Source organism: Frankliniella occidentalis, unplaced genomic scaffold (genome assembly GCF_000697945.3).
Source record: "Frankliniella occidentalis isolate FOCC.00 unplaced genomic scaffold, Focc_3.1 Scaffold105, whole genome shotgun sequence".
Lineage (NCBI taxonomy): Eukaryota > Metazoa > Arthropoda > Insecta > Thysanoptera > Thripidae > Frankliniella > Frankliniella occidentalis.
This window is the reverse complement of record NW_026267234.1, coordinates 328,856-335,735: the sequence shown is the minus strand read 5'-3', so window position 1 is coordinate 335,735 and position 6,880 is coordinate 328,856. Positions and strand designations below refer to the sequence as shown.

At 62.3% G+C, this 6,880-nt stretch overlaps 1 protein-coding gene and 1 non-coding gene across 2 annotated transcripts in view; one reads left to right on the top strand and one right to left on the bottom strand.

Moving 5' to 3' along the window:
• The window catches only part of LOC113213648 (laminin subunit alpha-1-like), a 67,692-nt gene that overhangs the window by 9,405 nt on the left and 51,407 nt on the right, over window positions 1-6,880 (bottom strand). The gene's annotated exons all lie outside the window — the stretch shown is intronic.
• Window positions 4,870-4,942, top strand: Trnar-ucu (transfer RNA arginine (anticodon UCU)). Its single transcript has one exon. It is a non-coding gene; the product is annotated as a tRNA-Arg (tRNA).

Genomic DNA, 6,880 nt, shown 5'->3' with positions numbered 1-6,880 from the left:
TGCACCTGCGACGTATGAGAGACAGACCACAGACGATCAACAACCCGACGCTATTCGAACCATTCACACGTTATTCACTCGACAAGACAAACAACGTCACAACCGTATTATTATTATTATGACGAGGAAACGAAGAAAGTTGGAAAGGGGAACGGAAAAAAATCAAGTAGAAAAAAGGTACAGAGCAATTTAGCGAGACACGCAACAAACTTGTTTGTTTTTCACGTGCATTGTGCGCGACATTTAATGGCCGCGCCTAACGCCGCCCGCCTTCTCTCCTCTCCGTCTTGGTCTGGTCAGCCAGGTCAGCCCAAAGGGCTTTAATCATAATCATAAAACGCCCGTTGTTTTGTATCATCCGTTCTCGCCGGCCATTCATAAATTCTTGACTTTCCGCGCGGCTCGGCTCGTCAGTGTCGGGGTGATTTAGCGCCGCCGCCACCAGCGCGCTATCACCCGTCATCGTTCACCGACATTTTTCTTCCCCGACCGAGCGTCGCGCAGCGCACCACACATCCCGACGGATATGTTATTGCTCACACAAAGTATAGTCGTCGCGTACTTACACACATCACAATCAATCAGCGGCAGGGAAATAAGAGAATAACGAGCGAGGCCTCTCTATGGAGCGCACGACGCGCGTGCAGTGCCTGGGTAATTTACACGACTCGCTCTTACTTTCCTTTTTATTACTCCGTTGCAGAGTGACCCCCGGTGCGTTAAGCCCCCTTTTGCGTGGGCCGTCCTCCAGACGACCGCGGGGCCGGCAGGGCCGGCCGGAGCTGGCCGGAGCGCGCCGGGGGTCCGCGACGCATTATTCGCAGGCCAACGCGTTGGTAGATGCGGCACTTTACTCGCAAGGGGGAGCGGTACATCGCGGCTTCCTCACGACCCAGGTCCAGAGCAGACCATGCAGGAGGACGGACCCTGCCGAGTGTGTCCAGGACTGTCCGGCCTCCCCTACCGAGCCACGCGCATTCCCACTCACCGTACTTCAAGCCCCTCCAGTTGGCGTAGTGCTCGTCGTAGCGGCCGTGCTGCCGAGCTGGCGGCCCCGCGGGCGGCCCGCCCGCCGACGCCCACCCCGACCCCACCACCCGGATGGTGGCCATGGGGGCGGGGCGCGAGGGCGCGCGGTAGCCGCCGGCATAGTCCCGGGGCACCTCGGCGGTGGGCGCGCGCAGGGCGGACAGGGTGTCCCCGGCCACCCGCACCGTGCCCTTCACGTCCAGGCCCGCGGCCCAGGGCGGCGGTCGGGTCAGCACGCGCGTCTGGATGTTGCCGGTGTACACCTTGCCGGCGGGCGAGGTGCTCGTCGTGGTGGTGGCCGTCACGGCCACATGGAAGCAGCGGGCCGCGCACAGGCGGTGCACGCGGCGCTGCCGCCGCACGGCGGGGACGTCGTTGTCGTCCACGAGGCCGCGGCCGAGGACGGCGTGGACGACGAGCAGCAGCTGGAGCAGCAGCGCACACAGTGCCAGCGGCCTCATCGCTCCGCCATCGCCGGGCCCCGGCTGGCCTCGTCCGGCCCTGCGGCCCGTCCCGCGGCCTGCGCCGAGCACGGTCTCACCTGGCCCGCCCGGGCTTACCCGCCACGGCCTCCCCCATCCGTGCCGAGTGGGCGTGCGGGTCCCGGCGGGCTCGCGGATCGTGCCCCCCGGCGGTGGCGGCGGCTCAGGCCGACCTGGCCTCGGCCCCGTCGTGCTCGCTGCCCCCAACTGAGGGTGCTGTGAGGTGCTGGCCCCTGAACGTATTCCAATGCACTTTGAATTTGTCGTTTCACTTCACTTGCTCACTCGTTGGCGTCACACACAACGTATCCAGTATGCACACACACACACACGGCTCGCGTTTCGGCTCTCGACTCGTATCGCCCGCTCGTCTCGTCGCGTGTTCGCGGCTCGGAGCGCAGCGCAGCGCCCCCAGCTCCGCGTGCGGCCGGGACCGGACTGCAGTGCGGGCGCGGGGCGCAGCGGCCGCGGCGCGCGGCGGCTGGGGCGGACCCCTTCCTCTGCGCCCCCCCCCCCTACCCAGCCGCCCTCCTGCGCCGCAAGCGCGCGCGCCGCGCGGCGTGGCGCACAAGGGAGCTGTCAGCTGCAGTTAGCTTGGAGCAGCTCGCCGAAAAGCGACAGATTTCGGCACGCGTGCGTGAGGTGGCGTGCATTGCGGAACAAGATGTTCAGAAAAAAAAACAACATTCGGAGCTTATTTTACCGCATGTTACGGTTGCAGCCGTAGCTGTGCTGCCCGCGCCAGGCGCCCCTGCTGCACCGATACATTCGCTTCGTTCCGCGGCCGCCGTTCCGGCCGAAACCCCTCCGCCCCGAAATTACCGATTGCCGCTACCTTACTTCCCAGCAATTATTGTCCCAGGCTGGCGCAGGCTGGCGCAGCGGGCGGGGAGAGGAGCGGCGCAGCGGCGCGCACTGTAATCGAGGAGGCGCCCCCCGGGGGCCGCCGTCCTGGAGGTCCTGGGGGCCACCTTCCGTCCCGGCACCCGGCACCTCTTCCCCGCCGCCCAAGTGCGACTGCTTTCCACAGTCGCACTCTCAGGACTTTTTGATTTAGTGCGGTCTGGTGGCGAGCCACGAAGGCCACACGTATAAACATTTATAACAATAATAACCAGAGAGAAAATAAGTTATTATAAGCGGCACCTTAACTGTAACTGCAATTCCTTTGTTCCTCTCGTCATAATTCCCTGCTGGTCGAAATTTCTCGCCTATTTCTTTCTCTCTTGCCGGTTCTCTCTCGCCGTTTGTTATGGACCCCGCCGCCTTTGATACAATAATATCCAAGAATGCGGGTGAGACTATCTCGATCGACTCGACTTTTACAGCCGAGCTTGATAAGCCGCGGCCGCCGGGCCCGCTCCGATACCTTACAAGAACTTTTCTTTTCGGGAAGGGAAAAGGAAAGAGGGAAAGGGGAGGCACGTTTTAGTTTCACAATGGACTCGGGCGAAACAAAAGTAGGATTTAGAGTATAAAAACGTACAAAACAACAAAAAGCTAAATAATTTCTTCTGGCTGTGCTTGTAAGTAAGGAGCTTGATTCGTGTTTGTGGTCATTCAAAAAGATAACAGCTCTTGGCACCCTCCCTCAAAGTAGCGATTAATAAGAGAAACCCTTTTCTCCTCCTCTGGGAGAAAAGACCCAAAACACACAACACTGTATCGGAGGTGCCGGGCCGGGCGTGATTGAGCGCGGCGAGCCGAAGCGATGCAGTGTTTCTGGAAATAAGATGTGATAAGATGCTGCCAGGACTGTGTTCGGCCGATGCAGCTCTCGCTATCTAAAGGGCCCTGTCCGCCCCGCACAGCTCCGCACGGCACGGTACCGATCGTAGTACGGCCGGGGCCGAACGGAACGCTGCTGCTCTCGAGCCGGGCGGTAGCTGGTCGCGGCGCTGGAGTGCAGTACAAGGACGGCGAGTCCGTCATATGTAACAGACCAGCAGCCACCGCGCCAACGCATATTTCCGAGACACGTCCAGGAGAAGGCTGTCTGTGAGCTCTGGGCTGGGCCGGCCTGGCTGGAGCAGTGGAAGCGGTACAGCACCCACCGGGCCGCAGGGTGCCGTGCTCACCAAGCGTCGGGTACCCGTGGCGATACGCCGCGATACAGGCGAGGCACCCGTACTCGATACTCGGAAGGAGCCCCGCCCCGCCCGCCGGCCAAGTGCACCGCTGCGCCTCGCAGGCGAGCTGAAAAACGGCCCTCTTCACGTGGAGGTGTCGGCAGTGTAAGTACAAGTGAGTATGCACGGGGAGTCTGGGACAGTGACAAAGTACCGGGCGGCGAAGTTACCCGATCCCAGTTAGTCGCAGTGTGCGTGCGTTTTCTGTTGCCCTTTTCTCGAGCCGGGGTGTCTACTCTGCCACTCTATGAGACAAGTACGAGAACGCCGCGCCGTCGGCGCCCGACGCTATTGTTACTCCTACTGGCGTGCTCTACCAGCCGGCAGCGGGCTCTACCCGCGGCCCACGCACACACCTGCACGTCCCCGCCGGCCCCCCGCTGCCCCGCCACTCCCCGGCGCCCGCGGCGACCCGGAGCGCGGCGCGGTGCTGCGCGGCGGGGCACTGGGCGGGCGGGCACCGGCACGTTGGTGTGTGTGACTATGTGGGTGTGCCGAGCCGAGCCGAGCCAGACCCGAAATGGAGCTGCTGCTGTGCTAAAGGCTGCCTCTCGCATCACATCCTCTCCACTCAATTAATTTTTTAATTTTTGAGATCTTGGCCAGACCGGAAGTGAACGCGTTCGCGCTGCTGATGCTGACAGCCCGACCCGCGACCTGACCAGGGCGCCGGTGAAGGTTGTGGGCCGCGGTGAAGCGCGGCTGGGGCCACGAGCTGCGTCCGAGCGGGGATGGCGCGCGCGCAGCAGCGGGTCGCAATCACAGTCGCCGATGAGAGACCCGAGAGGCGCCGCCGTCGCTATCGTGTTGGCGCGCGCGACCCGCGGCCCGAGGCCCGCGATAGAGCGAGTGGCGCCATCCTGTGCTCGCCCGCCAACAGCATCATGGTTGAGGTACTTACAGTGTCACCCACCCACCTGGCAGGCCCAACAGTGAATCATTACTCATTGTCAAATGTTTTGGAGGTTAGCCTAGGTCAGCCTGCCGATGTATAGTGTGTTTTGTCGCAACCCGTTCTTTTTAGCAGTCAGTTGTTTTCGAGGTGCGAAGACGCGGGAGGCCCCGCCCCGCGAGCGCGGCGAGGGCACCAGTTGCGGAGCACGATCAGCTGAGCGCGCGAAAAGACGAGGCAAGCGGACAGAAAGGAAATGGACAGACGCGGCGCTGACATGGGCGGATCGCGACGGCTGGCGCGCCACGCGGCTGGCCGCACCGCCCCGCCACCGACCGTCCCTGTAGCGCAGAGGAAAGCGCGTTGGACTTCTAATCCAAAGGTCGCGGGTTCGATCCCCGCCAGGGATGAGAGCAACATTTTGTCACGCGAGACGAAAGAAAAGGATCTGACAGGGCAAGGCGGCAGGCGACAGGAGCAACGAGGCGGCGCGGTGCTGGGTCAGGGCGGGGCGGGGCGCGCGGGCGCAGGTGCACACACACGGGAGCCTTTCACTGCACTGCTTCCGCCTGTGACACGTGCACGCGACACCTGCGCGGAAACTGCCTTCTCGTTTTATAAAAGCGATAGTAAGAATACAACAACGCCACGTCTGTTTTTGGAGTTGAGTGTGAGGGTAAAGGCTTGTTGCAAGCTAACTCCGGGTGCTCGGCCGCCCCCCACCCCGCCTCCCGGACACACACCTCGAACTGGTTCTCATTTCCCTTTTTCGCGCCGCGCTCTGAAGGGCGGAAAATGCGCGGCCACGATCCCATGGCGGCGGCGGCGTACGAGCCGAGCCGAGCCTCTGCTCGTGAGGCCGAGCCGAGCCGAGCCGCGAGGAGGATTAGCGGCGGAGCAACAGTTTAACATGCAAGAAGGGCGACGGGGCGGGCCGGGCCAGGCTGGGAGTACTACCTCGGCACCTCCACGGGCACTAGCGGCGGCGGGTACCGCACGGCTGGGCCCTCGGCCCTCGGCGTCGTGGTGCGTCTATGACTTGAGCCCCCCCCACGGTCCCTTCTCCTCTCTTTGCAATCGGCAACATGTTGCGTTTGAGGCGGAGCGGCGCGCCGCCGGCCGGCCGGCGTGCTGCGTCTGCGGCAAAGAGGAGAAAAAGAGGAACACGAGGAGTAAATATCTGGCGGCGGCTGCCCCGCCCGCCCCGCCACCACCACGCCCTCCACCCTGCGCCTGCGCCTGCACATCGAGCCGCCTCACTCTCTGTCGCCGGGGCCAGGGGCGCAATGGCTTACTTAGCGCTTCGCTTTTGCGCTAATTATGTATTAGTCCTGGCGGGGAAGACGAAAGAGGGAAACAAAAGAAGGCCAACGCGGAAAGGGTCTGAAATTGGAGGGAAAATTACTTATGGTTTGGGTTGCCAGGACGCGGTGCTCCGGCATCGAATCGGCCAGTGACCTGAGAGTGTGAGCGGATAGCGTGAAAGGAGAGAGGGGGGTAGGGGGAGATAACTTAAAAATAGCCAGTGCAATCGGCCCCTATAAAAAACCAGACACTCTTCCCTCTTCCTTTGCCGCTAGAGGAGAGGGGGGAGAACGCACCTACAGGGCGCTCTTGCTCGCGGGAGGAGTTGTCAGAAAGAGAGGGGAAAGGGCGCAGGGGGGATGGGGAAAGGGGGCGGAAATGGGAGGGGCGACAAGGCTGCTGCACGTGCAGGCGTTCCACTGCACTTGCTGAGCCTGGGCTCCGCAGGCTCCGAGCAGGCGGCGACACTATCCACCTGTAACCCGTGTAACCCACATGTTCCGCGACTCTCCAAAATGACGACAACACACAACAGGTAAAAGCCTAGTTTTGGTGTCCTCACACCTTTCGATTATCATTATCAATGAAAAATATTTGCACGTCTTAAAGAAATTCCGCATTAAAGTAATTTAAATGTTTCCCATAGGACTTGCCAGTATTCGTTGGGCACTTTATAAGGATTTCACGGAGTTTGCCCGGAATTTTGGTAGGGGTTCCAAGATCCTTGTGCACTGGATTTCGTAGGTTTGTGCCCGCGGCCCCGCCCCCCGCTTCCTTCCGGTGGCGGCGCGCGGGGCGGGCGCGACAGTGCGCAGCAGGCGCGCGGCTGGAGCCAGACCACGTGAGCCGCCCCCGGCCCGCCCCCGGCCCGGCCTGGCTAATGTCTTGGCTCGGATCGTGTTTACGTTGTGCGATGCAGACCGCCGCGCCGCCGCCGCCGCCGCGCTCGAGGACCAGAAGGGCGCTCACGAGGATGGGCTTGGCTTCGCACGATAGCTCACGGAGCGAGCCTGCTCCACGGCCTGCCGCGGCAGCCGGGGGGG